The sequence below is a fragment of the Pleurodeles waltl genome, chromosome 8, assembly GCF_031143425.1.
Source record: "Pleurodeles waltl isolate 20211129_DDA chromosome 8, aPleWal1.hap1.20221129, whole genome shotgun sequence".
NCBI classification, from domain to species: Eukaryota; Metazoa; Chordata; class Amphibia; order Caudata; family Salamandridae; genus Pleurodeles; species Pleurodeles waltl.
In genome coordinates, this window is record NC_090447.1 from 1,492,808,914 (window position 1) to 1,492,827,581 (window position 18,668).

An 18,668-nucleotide genomic window follows, 5' to 3' on the forward strand; every position below is an offset into this window, starting at 1 on the left:
GTAGTACTCCAAACCCAACACTAGATGTCGGAAGGATATGCATAGCATGTGAATCTGCAGCACTACATGCCACGGATAGATGTACACTGGGTAAGTGACATTTTCCATATTTATTGAGTTTGCAAATGTTGTGCTTGTGATGTCGGTATTCACCTGTTCGCCTCCAAGGCATGGTAAAAAATGGTGAAACTAACGTCAGCACTCCGACGATGACTTCTTATGGCTCCGATGGCGTCAGATGGGGTCGCGTGCTGAGCCATGCTATTGTGATGTAGTCATCGACGTGGAGTGGTAGGAAAAATTTCTGTTAAATGCTGATGCATTGGGAGAATTCATAAGGTGAGGAATCCACGGGTAGCTACTGTATACACCAGAAAAAGCCTTACCGAAGGTAAGTAACTTCTGGCATGACAGTCTTTTAATTACTAGCTTATGTTTTTTTTTAACACTTTTAGCCTGTTGTGCTACTAATGAATCACTTTTGTGCGTTTATTTGTTTTTACTTTTCTTTCGTGACAATGTGCTAAATTGACTGTTTTTTGTTAAAAAGGGAAGATGTGAGCACACAAAGGCTTTCTTAAAAATGTTATGAAAGTACATCTATTATGCAATATCTTGCTATGCATCCCTTTTAAATTCATCGCCTTCAATACAAACTGCATATTCTGACTCCTTTTCAGTATTCTGTTTGAGGGGTCAGCTTAACTCTGCTAATGTACCCTGTTCAGCAAAGGGACCCTATTACTTGCTTCTGTTGTTGTGGGCCAATATGGGGTTCTTGTTTTTAGGGCTGTTTGGGGCAGCACACACAGTGTCGCCTGACTATAGCTGAACTGTTTCCCCAACAAACGGCCAGACTCATTGACTTGGCCAATGCTTGTTTTCTCCTATTAATGCAACCTATATCTCTTTGTGTCTGTTTGTCAGCTAAAATAGTCGGAACCAATTATCAATTTTCTCTCACATCTACATTATTTACAGAGTGTTAAGCTTTCTAACAAAATTGTGGGGAATCATCATTGCCCTGACCAGCTTTTCACATTCAGCACCTTTTCTGCCTAACCATGTTGTCCTTTACCCCTAAGTCATGTGGCCCGGTCCCTGTGCCTTAGTCTTATTCAGAGCAGTTTGGTCAATCGTTCTAGACCCCATGATGTTGTAGATATTGTAACATTTATATACATTTCTACAATCACTACTGCAGTTGGTCCTGTTGACACCCTTAGCACCTGAAAGTTTTGACCTTGACTAGCTGTTTATGGTTTATGACCACCTAAAGTTTCATACCAAGCGGAAAGGTTCTACTTCACCCAGCCCATTTGCAGCACTAGTTGCCAGCTGTCTGTGACCTGGACTTCGATGATCAGCTAGAGCCGTAGATGATCCTGCGTCTACTGGTCCTTTGTCACTGAACATCATAGTTCACAGGCCTGTTTGACTGCATACTAGAACTTTGACTTTAAACCGCTCTTTGTTCACCCAAGAGCCAACATGTTTCTGGGAATGGTTATCCCAGTTAGAGGGTGGGTTTTCTAGGGTTCACTACATTTTGGTACTTTGCGAGATTGCCTATGGTCAAACCCACTGCTTTGTCCTTTTTGAACCTAGCGCCAAACATATTGCAGGAGGTTGTACCTTGTTCATTTCTTTGCTGAGAAGTGGCATCAGTTTGTTTTGAACACTTTTAATTGAATTAAATTGTAGTGTGCCCAAATAAAATTAGCTATGTACATCGTTACTGTGAAAAGTAGCCCTAGAAACTGTTTCATTTTGAACAATTTTAAATGGCTAATTGCAGCCAAAAATCAGCTATAAGAATGGGTTAGGGAAATTTAATTTTAGCAATTAACAATGCTGCTGCAATATGGGAGCAAGAAAACTGATTAAGAACTAGGCTGCAATTAGTGGAGCAGGTTTTAAAGACGTACAATTTAATTATCACGTTAAAGGATATAGACACGATTTAGTGTTAATTATTTAAGGATACTCCCTGAAACTTATTTTGAGCCATTAATAGTGCAGCTGCAATATGGGAATGAGAAAACTGATCAAGAACAAGGATGAAATTAGCGGAGCAGGTTTTTATGACGTATAAGTTATTAGTATGATATGATTTTGTTTTCTTTTTTTTTTATAAGCAAATCATGTCTTTAAGAGTTTTAATTTATTTAGTGAGTTGTTAAGTATTTATAATAGATGTACACTTGAATTGTGATGGTTTTAATTAACCTTGTCAATAAACTTTCTTCTCTATTCTTTGCCTCATTTCCACCCTTGATCCCAATGGCTGTTGTTTCTGACACCGGGTCTTCAGGCAGTGTAGAATGAAATGCTTTATGAGTGCTTCCAGGGACTGTAGTTGCAGCCACATCAGCTCACACATATCAGGATTCAGAAATTGGCAACATGCTTTGTGGGGGTCTACCTAAGGATCTAGTTAAGGCAGAAACAATTTCAGACCTCCAAGTTTGCACAGTCCTTGCTTGACTAATCCAGTCTAGGTTTTGGCTTTGGTTTTGGGGCTTGTGGTGTTTTTTTTAAATCAGGACTTTTAGTCCCAGAATACAAAGCAAAATACCTAGGGCCTGATTTAGAACTTGGCAGACGGGTTTCTCCGTCACAGCAGTGATGGATATCCTGTTCTCAGAAATCTAAATCCCCTAGGATAGAATGGGATTTAGATTTCAGGGGATGGGAGACCCATCCCCGTTGTGACGGAGTAACCCGTCCGCCGAGTTCTAAATCAGGCCCATAGTCTGGATGAGCTAGTCACGTGTGGACCTGGAAAACATGGGAGCTCTGCAACTTCATGCTTCTGCCAACGTCTGTACCTTGCTGCCAGAGAAGTTGTAAGGCATGGGCAAAATGGGCAATTTTCCAGGGACCCCACCTTCTAAGGGGGCCCCTGGTAAAGTGAGTGGACAGCCGAAATTGCTGCTCATAAAAAAAGTTGTTTTTTATTTCACAGCAGAGCATACTTAACAGAAACTTAGGGACAAGTTTACTAAGGATTTGTGCTGGGAAAAGCCATGCAAAGTGCTGCAAAGCAGCGCAAACTCTTGCAAGGAAATTTACTTTCCAGCGTGAAAGTTATTTTATGCTGGAAAGGTGCCTTTTTCTCAATGCAAGTAACTCTTTGATCTGCTTGCACCACTTTGCTTCAAAAGTGCATTACTTGGAGAGGTTAGAGAAAGCACTCATAGTCATTCTTTATTTCTACACAAATTCTAATCTACTGCAGATAGCCAGGCTGGGCTTTGTGTCAGAAACTATCACCTCATTGAAGTAGGCACTAACATGGAGAAATAGTTTTCTTTCTGCAAACATTCCACACATTGCACGACTGCTGCACTTTACAGCACATGTACAATGGAATGTTTAAGAATGTGTGTGGGCATAGGGCTGTAGACTGGGAGGGTATGCTTCAAGTACAAGCCCTAAGCTAGACAGCTCTGCACCATAGCGCAAAGGCTGCGCGGCAGCGTGTGGGTACGGGCAGCAGCAGGCTATTTTTAATAATATGGCTGTGCACTGCTTTCTTCTCCTTGCACAACTCAGCACAGCAATATCTGTGCTGAAAATAAATCTACCCCTTTGTGTGCATGCCTCGGCTGTCCGGCCTTTAGGCTCATACGCGCAGGCGCTTGGTGGCTCTTCTCAGGCTTTCTGTCATTTCTCTCGCCTTACTTCATCTTACCTCCACTCCCTTAGTCTCTTAACCTCTTTCCCCATCTCAGCTCTCTCTGCCTTACCTCTCTCTCAATATACCCAAAATATCTCACTCAGTTTCAGCTCTGCCTCTCTCCTTTCTGACCTTGCTCTTCTCTCTCTGTCACTTTTTTGACTATATCTCTGTCTGTTCGTCTCGATCCCTTTTCTTCACCTCTTTAAACATTATGCATATTTCTTGCCACCTCTATTTCTCCACCTCTTTATCTCTCCACTGATCTTCAGGAACATATGAAGAGATGTAATAAAAACATTGAACATGTGAAGATATTTTAAAATAAACATTGATTGTCCCTCCTCTCGCTTGAGCACGTTGTGGGAGAAGCAATGTAGAGAAGCCCCAACATCGCCCCCTCTCTGAAAGCACTTGTCACTTGTCCAGAGAAGTAACATAACTCCCTCCTGCTTCTGAGCAAAAAACCTCAGCCCCATCAGGTACGGTGGATGGGCAGTGCTAAGCTATAGCCTCTCACCCCATTGTATTAGATGGGGATTAAGGTTTAGTGATTGTGGCAGGGTTTGAAGCTAAGGTTAAATTTCACCTTAAGTGTAAATTTCTATAGCGCACACCTAGCCAACAGGCAGTGGAACACTGTAGAAGGTCAAAGACAAGCATAAAGTCCACGGATGTATGGAGAGGTAGCTGAGCTGTGAACGGGCAATGCATTGTGATGTAGTGGTCTTTAGAGAGGTGGGTTTTCAATTCTTTCCTAAATTAGAGCAATGTTGGGGTGATCCTGATTGGTGTGTGGATGTTATTCAAGATCCTGGGTGTATAGTTGGAAAATGCCTGCTGTCTTTTATTTTCTTTTTTATACTTCCTAGTCTGGAATCTGATGGTGGTCCGGGTGCAGGTCTGTCAAGAACCATCAGAGATGGGGGACATGTGTACACAATAAGTTAATTCTTGTCATGATGGCTTTGTAAATGATGTCGCTAGTTTTGAAGATGAATCTGTACGGCCTGGGGAGCTAATGGAGTTCCATCATGACGGAGGTGATGTGATCATATTTCTTCAATCCCTGGATGAGACTAGCTGATGCGTATACAATGCCCTTAAAGAGTGCAATGTGGATTCCAGGAGGCCGTGGAGCAGGGCATTACCACCGTTCAGATGCAAGGGTACGAAGGCTTAAACAGCAGTTCGGTAGTTACTTTCTGTAAAAAACGGCATAACTTTCTTTAGAAGACAGCTGATACCTGGCCTTCTTTGTATTTTTTGGTAGTGTGTTCTTTAAGGGTGAGGTTGGTGTCTTGGGTGAATCCAAGTGACTTTCAATTCAGTGAAAGATGGGGCTCAATGCTTTCAAGTTTCATGGAAAGAATGATTCAGCGTTAACTAGGTACAATGGTCTCCTTAGCTATAGCCTCAACAAAACATGAAGGGAATTGTTTAAGCCCCACCTAAATACAGACTCCCACACCTTCGACCAGCATAGCTGCCACACCATACAAGGAACACGCACACCTCTCACAGATTACCAGTCCGATGCTACCAGAAGCATTTTTACACCCCTTACATTGTAGCAGTAATACACTGCCAGCAGCACTTCTACACCTATGACTAGCAATCACACATTACTAGAAGCAGTGTCACACCCTCACAGACAAATAATCTCACACTACAGACAGCACTCATTCCTCTCGCAGAGTAACTCACTGATACGACTGTCAGCATTTTTACAACCCACTCACTAACAGAATTCGCTCTCACACACACACACTATGGATATCACTCTGACATCCCTTGCAGACTAGTAGCAAATTGAGTAGGTCTGCCTGGTGATAAAGGTGCCTCTTAGTTTATTGGTGGGTTTCTGTCTGTGGTATGGTAGATGGGCGAGTGGGTGAATGATGCAATAGAATGGACAACGGGTGGAAATCTAGATTCATGATGGGGGTGCAAAGCCTAGCTTTTTGTCACACCCTGTAACCCCATGTGCAACAGTCTTACTGCATTCAGTTTTTGGTCGTGCTCAGTGGGGCCTAGCCTCTTGGTGGATCTCTAACCACATCTTGCCTCAATCCCAGTGCCACACCCTGTGCCTAGCCCTGTGTCCCATTCACACCATAGAGATGTGTGTGGCCTTCTACCATGTGCAGCAGGATCTGTCCACATAAGCCACTCCAAAAAGGCTTTGGTCTCTTCCTACCCTGGGTTGGAAATGGACGTTTCTGCTGGGTTATCCCCAAATATTTTGCCTTTCTCCTCCTATTTATCTTACCCTCTTTTCGTTGGCTTTAGGACTCTGGACAGTTTACCATTGCTAAACAGTTCTAAAATGCATGTGCTCTCTCCTCTAAAACTTGGTATGAATGGCTAATACCTGTTTGGCATATTTAATTTAACTGTAAGTCCATTGTAAAGTGATATACCATATATCCAGGGCCTGTAAATGAAATGCCACTAGTGGGCCTGCAGCGCTGATTGCGCCATCCACAAACGTAGCCCTTCAAACCTGTCTCAGGCCTATCATTGCAGAGCCTGTGTTGCAGTTTACTGCACATTGACTTGGTAATTCAAACTACTTGTCAAGGCCTAACCACCCTTTTTAATACAACTAATTCACTACTAAGGTAGGCCCTAGGTAGCCCTATGGTCAGGGTGCTGTGTATGTAAAAGGTAGGATATGCACTTTAATGTTTTGCATGTCCTAATAGTGACAGCCTATTTCGTTTTTCAGTACTGCGAGGGCTACTTCTCTCATAGGTTAGCATTGGAAATGTCCTTATATATGCCTGAGTGGTAATTTCTGATCTGGAAGGGGTAGTGTGGGCATGTTTGGAAGGTGGATTTTACATTACTATTTTAGAAATGCCACTTTTAGAAAGTGAAAAGAACAAATGATGGACTGAAGTCTGAACAAATCATTCACCCTGAGTCACAGATCTGGGTTTAACCATAGTTTTTTTGCTCACCATGCCACCTCAGTTTGCACCCGGCCATATGCAAATTGGCCTTGACCCTGCTCCCCATGGGAACAATCCAGCCCAAACTGCCAGGTCAAATTGGGGTGGTGTGTTGAGCCAAAAACAAAAAAGATGGACTAAACCCAGATCTGTGACTGTGGGTGAATGTTTCCATAATTTAGCATTCCATCCGTCATCTGTTCTTTTGGCTTTTGTCGTCCTTAGTGGGAACAGTGTGCCCACACGTGGGTCGCATGCTCACTGTGCCACTGGATTCAAGCTAGCCTGGCTGATGAAGGATAATGCCCTGGTCAAGAATCAGCTTAAGAAGTGTCTGGTCGATAATGCGGGCCCCATTCCCGAGGCCCACCAAGGCATGTTCATACTGGCTTGGAGCCTCGAGGTCTGCCTCCGACCCCAAGTTACTTTGTCCATGACTGGTGTGGGCTCCAGGAAGCATTGAGGCTCCCCCACTCTTGTCCTAGAGGGGCACACTCTACAACTTTCCAAGCTGCAGTAGCGAGTGCCAGAGAGAGGCCTCTCGTGCCTACTTTAGGTGGGTGTACCCACCTCCTTTGCACCGATTCCGGTGCATGGTTCCCCTTTGCGCTGGCTGGGGAGGGAAGTGAGCGGGCTGCTGGAGAATCCACCAAGGCATTCTGCACCCCTTCTACCAAACTACCATATTTCACCTAGTAGGCGTGCTGGCATTCCGGTGCCCTAGGACTCACTGCAATACTTTGTGTTACCTTAGTTTATTTATGTTGTCCTTAATTTCAGAAGGCCACATGATCTCTCCATTCGGCCCGCAAAGTCTGGCCTTCAGTAAACCAATTTGGTTCTTGCATTACCAGGACAATGAGTGTTCTTCCGCAATGGCATAATATGTACAGTTATCATGCTTCTTGTATTTATGGTGACCTATAAGGAGTCAGATGCTTAGTCCTTAGTTGGTGGTTTTTCATGTTGTACATAACCAATGATAAGGTATTTTATGTGATAAGTGATTACTGTATGACTCAGGACCACAAGTACCATCATTTAGTAATGCTCTCATATCCAGACTTTACGATTTATGTCATTTCTTGGCCTATGGTGTATATTCCAATACAGAAACGTATTTTTATACACTGTGTGTGGAATCTCTTTTGTGGTGTCTTATTGTGTAACTCCGGGGATAAGCCTGTCTGCTCTGCGCCAAGCTATCACGGGGTGAGCTCAGGTTATCTTTGGTGTGTAACTTACTTGCACTGACTAGAGTGGTGGGTTCTGACTGGCTTAGGTGCATACCCTAGCCAACCAGAAGCCCCATTTCTAGCACCCTGTATCCCCAGAATCTCATATAGCCTCTCACATAGCCTTTGGCCGTGCACAATACATTCTGGGCACGGAATGTGACCTTTAGCCACGCCAAGTGCTGAGCTGTGCCCTCATTTCATCTAAATCAGCCTTGTAGCTCAACTAAGTGCAGTGAGCTCTTGACACAGAGCGTGCAGTCTTCTTGGCTCAATGCCTATTTTAGCATGCTATATCTATTTTTATGTTTACATTTCCATAAGTCAAGAAAGATCAACAAAGCTAAGATGTGTTGCTAAACTGATCTCAGCTCTGTGAGCCATTGTGACTTTTTCTGGATCCAGAGATATGCCTTAAGGAACTACAGAGCCCATGGCTCACCATTTTCATTTTTGTCTCTCTCCTTTTAAGACCCCCCTACAGTAACCATTGTGCTGGCCCGTCCTGCCCCTATATTTCTCTTTCTGCAATTTATTTCTATATGTCCTCTTCTACAATTTGTCCCTATGTAGCAGTTACAGTAGACATTTTATGCATCTAGTCGCATAAGTACCTTCAAGTTCTTCATGCTGATATGTGACTACAGCTGTGAGACTACATCGTTACTGCGATATTTCAGGGCACTCTCCATATTGCCTCTGGAGTCAGAAGGTGCTCCCCATACTCCCCCATATCCTTCCCAAATGCTCTGTTCACAATGTGGGATCTGTAATTGACCACAGAAACCTTGCATCAATTAATGACCGCCTCAGCGGATCAGCAGGTCCTGCACTTGATGATGAGAAACTGTGTTCTCATCTGTTCCCTTGTGAATATTTTTTTTTTAATTTCTAATTTGAGGAAAAATCTAAAATAATCCATCAATATATAAATAACCTATAAGCTCACCTATCAGCTTTTTGCACCACAAATATTGCACCACATCACAAAACAGGTCTATTTAGAGTAAAGTTCTAACCTCATGTCAAATTTGGTGTAATTCTTTTCAGTAGCTTTTTATGTAGCAGAGATCAAAAACACCCAGCTCGTCTTAATGTAGACAATGCTACTTTTATAACACCGCGTAAAACTATGCCTCTCGTTCAATTTGTGGATCTGAACTAAACTTGGCATAACAAATGTAAGCAGAAAGCATCAAAAGTCTGCCAAACTTTGTGTAGATTCATCAAAAGAGCGCCAAAGGTGTTACCAAAATAAATAGAATATTTTCAATGGAAAATACAAATTAACCATAACCACAGTTCATTTATTTAATTTATGTTAAAGTTGTATGTAGTGTAAACCAGACTTATTTGGAATCTAGAAAAAATTGCTAATGTAGAAGGGGGTTTTGTCCTAATAGCAGGGAGTTTGGATTTTCAAATGTGACTTGGCCTCCCTGGGAACAATTGCTTCCTTAATAGTGTAGATTCTCTGAAGGACAGCATGACATTTTGAAGGACTTCAGCACGCTGTAGTCAGGGAGAGCCTCCCAAGATCACTAATTTCATATTAGGTCATATGTATCCTCAGCAGCAATAATCTTTTGAACTATGCAGAGCAATTTAAATAGGAAGTGAGCTAGAACTGATAAGGGTTTAAGTGATCTGTTCTGAGCTTTGGGGTCAAGACAGTTGCAGAGCTGTAGCATTTATTGCTGTCTTTATAGGGGCAAGCTGTGTTTTACATATGCCACTAAGTAAGGAGCTGCCATAGTCAGGTCTCAACAGGGCTAGATATTGAACCAGTGATGTGAAGTCCTCCACAGGATAGCCTGATTTGAAGTTGCATTCCTCTGGCTAGAATGTTTTTTGGGGCATGCAAGTCTAGATTTCTGTCCAAAATGAAACCCAGTTATTTAGGACTTTCCATGATGAATGGCTTGCATTCGGGTGCACTTACTGGATCAAGACAAGATTGGAGTGGTAAATAGCCGTGAGGTGGTGGAGAGTAAAAGGAACTCTGATTTTTGTGGCTTAAATTTGATATGTTTCAGCGACATCTGAGAACACAGGACCGTGAGGAGGGTCTGCACAAGGCAAGAAATATTTTCTGAGGAGGATACTTTCATATAAAGCTGAATCTCGTCAACTGACAGATGATAAGACATGTTCGAGTGAATCATCAGTGAAGCGAGGGAGTTGCATGTATGGAATAAACCTTGGGTATAAGGTAAAACCCTGGGAAACTTCTTGATGAAGAGGAGAGGGATAAGAGAGGGAGTTGACCAATTTAGTTTGTTGAGAGTGATTTTCCCGGTCTAGGTCAGAACTGCGGCTTTTATGCTCATTCGTTACTCCAATATCTTTAAGAGAGGGATATGACTGACCTTTGTCAAATGCTACTCACAAGTCAAGAAGAATGAGTAGGCAGGATCCTCTTTTGTCAGATCCAAAACCCAACTGGAAGTCATGGAAAGGGTTGTATCCAGCTATAAGTAGCTTCAGTGTTTACTTCCTCAAATATTTCAAGTGTTTTGCTAGGAACAAAGAGTATATGCAGGGACGAAGACATTTAAAATGTCTGGTCCTGGACCTCTTTTTTAATTTATTGGATAACCTGGATTCAGACATTCAATTACTGTTCTTTGTACTGGAGAAGTGATGATTATATTTGTAAAGTATGGAGTGAGGGAGGTGCTCATGGCTCTCAGGACACTGAGAAGAGGACCTGATAAAGGAGAGGATGGTCTGAGATATGCAATGATGTTCTTCAGATATCTTCTTTATAATGTCAAAGCAAAACCAACTTGAGCAAAACACAGCACAAAAACAAAACTAAGCAACATAACAGTACAACATGTATAATTCCATATAGCGTCCACACAACACCAATACAAAATCAAAACAACACAGCTACGTCATGCACGAAAACAACACAGCAAACTAGAACGCGATAACAGCAGCATAACTCACCAACATAGTTGCACAGGAACAGAACAGCACAACGACACAATAACATAGCATCACAAATGTAACGTTGACCCCACAAAATGACAACATAACTCAATAGCAGAATACAATAGCGGAGAAACTCAATGACAGTACACCAGCATGCGACAAAAAAACAACAACACAATAAATTTGTTTATAACTTCTACACCTGAAAAACAGCAAGGTATGAACCTTGGATGCAGATATGCAGATATGCTGAAATTTATATATTTTCTTTACACATTTTGAGGGAGAGTGAGGACATTATGCGCAACTGGGAGCTGTGTCTCGTGAATCAGATAAAAAACAGCAAACTGCACCTGTCACATCAGTATAGTTGATTTGTGATATCACAACACCTGCTGCTGACAGTGTGAACAAAAACTCCCCTATTAGAACACCACCTACACCTGACACCTCAGAGAGAAGACTTGCTTTTCAGACCCCTTTCATTTTTTAACTTGGAAATTCAGTCACAACGAAAGAGTATAGCACAAGAGCCATGCCAGTTCTGCAGGTAAGGACGTGGTATGGAACTGGTGGTGCATTTTGAAGCACATTGTCGCACATATATTATTACAGCATGGTGTGGTAGAACACTGACATTTACAAAAAACACTTGAAATGGCAACAAAATTCGCATTGACATGCAGTTTTATTTTATAGCACACAAACAAAACTGGGTAGAAATTGAGTATCATTTGTGCATCACCAGGTTAAGTGTCTTGATTTGGTTTGATCCTATTAAAATCTTTGTTTCCATCACACTTCATGTTTAGCAAAAAGTGATTGATTTGTGTTTTTCTAACTGCTGACATGTTTTGAAATATTTGTACAGTTGATTTAAAGGTATTTACATTTTGTTGTGTGTTATGAAATGACAAACTGGCATCCTACAGCCTTTCCTTTCACACTCCCTGTGTTCCAAAAATATTGTCAGATAGTTTGCTTTACAGAATTCTCTCACCTAGCAGTCAGAGAAAGAAAACTAAACACCAATCTACATGTCAAATTAAAAAGCAGCAACTTGTCAGAAGACATAGCCTGGCCTTTGACCTCTATCTTTGAACGCATATCAAATGTGACAAGATAAAAACAAAATGTAAAGGCATCTTTAGTCCTCATTCACTTTCTGAACTTCAGCCTGTTTATTTTGGGGCACCTGCCCCCCCCTCCCCTACTTCCAGCACCTAGGTAAGTACTGGGAACCTATTACCAAACAGCTCTTCGTAAGAGTAAGAAGTGTTATATTCAACAGCATGCCAGAGAAAAAGCCACACAAGCTTTGATGGAGCAATAGGCTCAGTAAAATCAAAGATTTAGATCCCCCTAAATATTGCATGCAGATTCTGCTTGCATTGGTGTAGGTGGGGTATATTAATGTTTTTAAATGGACGCAATTATAAACTAACCTCCAAACATGGCCAAAGGCAAATTACTCATCTTCAGCATTTGTATGAATTGGGCCTGATAAGAAATTGCTTTGCACAGACCACAAAAGCATGTCACACATTATGAATAGTTGTTTTTCGCTTACACCCATTTTTCACTTTATCTTTTAATGAGCAGTGCATCTGCTTACAATATACTAAGTAGATTAATTCTCATGCTGAACTGTAAAGTGACTCATTGGAGAATTAATCAAGTGAATGCATCCCATGAAGTGGAAAAGTGTCAGCAAATTCACAGCCTCTTCCTTGTGCAGTTGAAAAAACCATTCAAATACCAGGGCTATGTCTTTAGGGAAATGTGCTCTCCCAGAAGATCCCTGGGGAAGATGCAGCTCCTACTCCATGAAAATTGATGATCTTGCAACCACTGTGAAAGAGAGAAAACCACAACATGGGGATTAATGTAGAGATTGAAAACAAATTACAATGTTCTCAGAACATGCGCAGTGAAGCACACATTCAGCAACATGTCTGTGTAGAATTAATGTACTACCCTTTGCACCCAAGTCTGATTTTAAGATATTGACTTGAAATGGATGCTGTACCGCCTGTGACTAATAAATAACCTCACCTCTCCTGTGCCCAGAGGGAAGTTTGGTAAAAGGAGGGCAACTCAAGATGGATGGCAGGCTGCTGTGAGGTTCCTATTAGTGTGGCACCTGCTTGTACCACTTTTAGCAGGGGAAAAACAATATATCATAACCCCATATTCCCATGATGGAACTCCAAATGCTCCTTGTCAGAAAGACATGGAAGAGTGCCACAGGCTGATTGAAATTAATTGCCCTGTCGCTTACGCGTACCAAGGAGAGAACTCTGCACAGGCGCTTCATGCGTGCAAATGGGATGACTTTATTGTTCCCGTACAGGCGCACATTAAAGGATTCTTTTAGCAAACATACCAAAAATACAGTGCTATCTATTACTTTGCTTAGACGCATCTTCTTTCTGTTATCCTTACCCAGGTTGTTTATTCTTTTAAAAATATTGATGAGCTGCTCACGCAAGGGCCTTGTGTAGGTAAGTCTAGAAAGTCAGCCAGTTTTAGCCATGTAGGATTTTATATGTAGTTAAGCAGAGGGTGTCAAGCGTTGATTTGCTATGGCCAGATTTTCAGGGTAACCACTGGCTATGTAAATTATTCACATTTGAGATAGGTTATATGTAAATTCATACCCCATGGCTGTGGGAAATCCCAAGTTCACTCCTAGGGGCTGATTTCGGCTTTCACAGATGGAGTACAGTGCATCGGGGTGTTGGAGGGCATTACCTCGCCACCCTGACGGGCTACCGTCTGGCAAAGTTAGACATGACCACCGGCCCAGTGGTTATCTCTGTACACCGAAAGGATTTCAAGGGACAAAAGCTTGGTGACTGGCTGCTGTGTATTTTCATGCCATTCACCAAACGTTTAAAAAACATTTTATTTTTCCAAAACAAACCCCCAAAATTGGGAATTTGTCTTTGAAAAACAGTGATGCATCTGATGTGTTCTTGTGAAGACTTCCAGAGGGTTGGTGCAGCACCCCAGATGGACTGATTGGCGGTCTAGTTACTCCTCACATTTTGTTGACCTCCTGGTATTTTTAGTTCCTTTTGCAAAAGCTTAGGTTGGTTTTCATGTAGAGCTTTGTTACCATGCACGCTGTTTTGAATTTTATTCTCACTTCCATTGGTAGCAAGTATAGGTCCTTTAGAAATGATGTGATGGAGACATATATTTTGTTCTGATTACTAGTCTTGGAACTGAGTGAAGGACGGCTTTAAGGGCTCCAGCTTAGTTTTCGTAACTCCCATTAATGGTGAGTTTCGGTAATCAATGCAGGAGGCAACCATGGTTTGCTCGGCTAGTCTTGCAGGGGAATTCCAGGGGTTGCAGGAGAGGTTCTATCTTTTTAAGTGATTGCAGTGTTGCTTTGAAAGCTGAAGCAGTGTGGGAAGTCATTGAAAGATGATTGCCTAGCCAGATGGACAGGAGTCATTAGACTTCTTTATTATTCTAAACTTGTTTTTCTCAGGGTTTATATTTAGAAGAGTCTGAAGCATCTAAACTGGCTCTGAGAGTTTTGATGTAGATGTTATGAAGGGTTGGGGCTCATATGGGTCCTTGAGGAATACCACATGGGTGCATTGTCAGAGTGAGAAAAGCAACATGTTTGTGGGATAGGACCACCAGAACCGTTGAAGGACAGTTCCGTTGATGTTCATATGGTGGTCCAGTGTGGAGATTCCTTCTTGATGATCCATGGTGATGAACATTGCTGACAAATCTAGAAGAAGGAGTGGGAGGTGCCACTTTTAACTATGATATTGTGTACTTAATCCAACATTTTAATGTGGTAGTGTTGCATTGGTTCTCAATATCCTAATGAGACTACTGGATTTTGGTGGCAGAATCACCTGTACTGCGGGGGACTGAGTCTGATCCTGCACCATGTGACACCTGTCGCCTAATCAGGGTTTGTTCTGGCTAACTAGCAGTGCCTCATATCCACCCAAGAGCAGGGATGATTGGGCAACTGGGCGCATGACATACATGACTCCTCAGGGGAATCGTGGTCACTCAGGTCTCATCCGTTTCTCTCAGTCTCACATATGCAAGCACAATCAGAGGCAGAGCATAGTTCAATAAAGTTTTATTGATGCAACTGCATCTTAGATAATAAAGCATGTATTGCAATGACTAGGACGGTAAAGCACAATAAGATTAAAATTGTGACAAGGAGAGTAAAACACAAGAATAACGCTACCATGTTGTCACTAATGTTTATAGAGATAGCTCCTACCTACGCTATGTTAGAGCACAGCATGTGAAGCTCTAATTCTGCCTGTCAGGTTCCCCCTTGGATGACATCATACCTGAGCAAGAGGCCTGTAGTCTACATAAGCAGCTGCAGCGAAGCAATCAGCAATCAGCACACAGTCGTGGTCATCTGGCTGGAATCTCCCTCTAACGTACATGGGTCAAAGTAGTGTTTTTTATAATAAAACAGCTGATGTTCCAAGAAAGGATCCCCACGTAAGAGTGCGTTATGTTTCTGTGAACATTGGAGACAAAGCGTACCACTTTTGCCGGCACCCTATCTTACTGCAGCCTTGAGAAAAGCACAGAGTGAGAGAAATGTCTTGTTTAAGAACGCAGTGCTGACCTAGGCGGAGAACAGCTAGATAGAGAAAATAAAACAAGACCGCAAATGTGACTAATGTTAAAATAATATAATGAAACTGAATAAAATATATCTAGGTTAAAGTGCACAGTGGCAGGCGTAGTTTGCTAAAATGACATGTATAAAATTATAGCTAAAAATGGCTACACAACAGTAGACTCAGTACTCTGATGGTTATGAAAACCTGATTCATACAGTATGGCCAGGTTTGACCAAGAAAGCAATGAGTTCCTCGAAGAGACATTTGTCAGTTACTTTATCTAGAGATGGAATGTTGGTCACACGTCTAAAGAGCACACTGGGATCCACAGCGGCTTTCTTTAGAGTGACACTGATTTGACACGATTGAGGTGCCTGGGAAGGTATCATTCCATGGATATGGTGAACAGGCTTGCGGGTGTAAGTTCCTATGAGACTGAATTGGAAATGCATTGACATGTGCGGCCCGTATTAAAAAAAAGGCATTTAATGAATTTAAAACATTCAGTTCGCTGCTCACTGAGGGGTGGAAATATAATACATCCATTTCATGAGCAGTGGAGTATGAGAACTGTGAGACAAGAAGGGGACGTTTCCTTCCCCTGTTAGCACTGCACCTTCCCCTGTGACCAAGACTGCTACAAGGAAACAGGAGGTGCTCAGGTGTAGGGTCCAAACCATCTCCCTGAACGAGGAATGTGCACAGATCCAAGCTCACTCTTAGTGCATATTTATGCAATGGTGGCAGATGCGTGTGCACAGCATAGTACGTCCACTGCATGCTCATGATGCCTTTTTCACGATTTGCACTAGTGCAGACCAGAAGAATATTTCAGTAAAAACATCAGTTGCAAGTCAGTGGCAAAAAACTAAGGTCTTACCGAGGTATGTCATTCAACCTCAAATAGTACAACAACCAGATAAGAGTGAATGAAACATGCCTTTTGTGACCACCATGCCTGTGTTGGCCAGACTTTAGAACAAACCCATTGTAGATGTGAGGTGCTTTACACTGACACCAGAGACACATTTGGATGTGAATACAAATAGGAGAATATAACATGCAAGAGTTTTGCTCACATCAAAATTCTCAGGGAACCTGATACAGCCTTAGAAAATTGAAAAGATATGTGTAAGGGCAAGTTACTTTCTCTGAGGATGATAATGCTATTTTAATGAAAAGCTGCTTCTTTACATGGTTTGCAAAACATTAACTTAAAAGGAGGTTTCCGGGACATATAGGGCCATCACTAGTTGGATGCGGGCTCCAAACCACAGGAGTAGCAGACTTTGCCACCGCTGACAGCTGCCTGTGGTTTCACTAGTTGACCACTGCTCTTTTGGAGCATTTTCCTTGACAGGGCTCCTGCTACAGGGCAAGAGCACTTTCAGCGTTAATGTAATGGTGGTTGTCATGTTATGGTGGCCTGCTCTGCATTATTTACGTTTTTCAGAAGTAAATTACTGAAGCAGACTTTTTTTTTTTTTTTTTAAATGAATGTCACTGAGACCTTAGAAGCTGTCTCCCAGAATGTTAAGGGTCATTTTGGGCCAGATTTAAATAGCCATAGTGCCACGGGAACGTCTCTTTTCGTGACACTCGGGTGGCGCTTTTCACTGATCCATATTTATATGAAGACACAAAGCCACTTGTTATGGCGTTATGCCTCCTTGTAAATATGGACCCCTGCGACACAGTTTTCTGCGTCAGTGGGGCGTGCAATTCCACTGCAACACCCATTGCTTTTGACGCTGCCTCAGATTTACAAGAAATCATAAATCTGTGGCAGCCCCAAAAACTATGGCAAAAGGAGGAGGAATGGTTTTATTCTTCCTTGTTTTTACTTTTGCTATTTTTGATGTATTCTGCAGCACACATAGAAAAATAAAAATGCCATGGACACTTGTTTATGTACAGGAAGGTGTTCCTTCCTGCACAGAAACAATCATTCAAAAATGACGCTTTGGTACTTGCATCAAGCAGCACACATAGAAGTGCCAAATCGCCATTGTAGATGATTTACGGGCAGGAAGGGACGCCTTCCTGCACATTAACAATCACTCCCCTCAATGATGACCCCCTTCCACTACGGTGCAAGGATGCCTGCGTTAGTGCAGGCAGTTTAATTTAGCGCCGGCGCAGGGGGAAATGCAGGGCTGCGCCATACTCTTGTGAATCCGGCGCATCCCAGCATTTCAAAACTGGCGTGGCGCTGTTGATTTTGGCGCAGTACCGCACTGCACCAGTTTCTTTTAAATCTGGTCCTTTGTTATGTTTACTACATCGTGCACTGCCTGGGAGTCGGAAACATGAAAAAAAATCACATTGTGGAACAATCTGACAGAAACCATGGGGTCCACACATCGGGGGAGCGAAGTCTTGGTGGAGCAGAACATCTGTCACGTTATGGCAGATGTCTCACTTCTGGAGAACCTTAAAATATCTTAAGGAAAAACTAATGTTGAAGGAAACATTAACATTGCGACTAAATGAGTATTTCAGCAAATTGATGGGTGCCTGGAGGTCATTTCTCACTTTGTGTTTTAACTGATGCTTCCCATGAACATATGTGGGATGAGTCGATGTAGAGTCGCGACGCAGAGATCTGCAGCACATTGTGGACTTCTAGAGATGCAACAGTTCAAAAAGCTATAGACATAGCAAGATGTAGGGAGCGGTCAAGCAACAATGTAAAGCATGGGATGAAGACAAAAACACAGTGAGCAGTGCTAGTAAGGTAGGGAGGACGGCCGGTAGTGTGTGTGGAGTAGGAATGGGATAGAAACCTAAGACGTATGGTAAAACAAAAGTGCAAGCAGCATGACTTTAATGTGCAGGGAAAACCTTTAGTGAAAGTCAAGGAATATCCATCAGCTAAAATAGAACTGAGACCGCGTAAGAGAGTTGGAGTTTTGCACAAATATTCAAGGATGATCGTATGAGCACAAGAACCAAAGGAGAAGGGTCAAGGTATCAGACCCTTACCCTCTATCTACTCAAGAGCCCAGAAGATACCCTATCCTGCTTTCGTTTGCTGCATCGCCCGGCACTTCTAAAGACAGAGGTGGACAAAAACAGGGGTGACTTGTTTGTACCTACTTCAGGGTCTCAAATGGGCCTAAAGCCTAGATGCCCTATTTCTAGCACCTTGGCAAAGCTAGCATCGTGTCTGACCAGCACCTAACATCCAATCTCCACACTCAATAGAACAACTGCAGTGTGC

The 18,668-nt window shown here is 42.4% G+C and overlaps 1 protein-coding gene across 5 annotated transcripts in view; it reads left to right on the forward strand.

The window, feature by feature from the left end:
• Positions 1-18,668, forward strand: part of STXBP5L (syntaxin binding protein 5L) — a 1,301,131-nt gene that overhangs the window by 836,112 nt on the left and 446,351 nt on the right. The gene's annotated exons all lie outside the window — the stretch shown is intronic.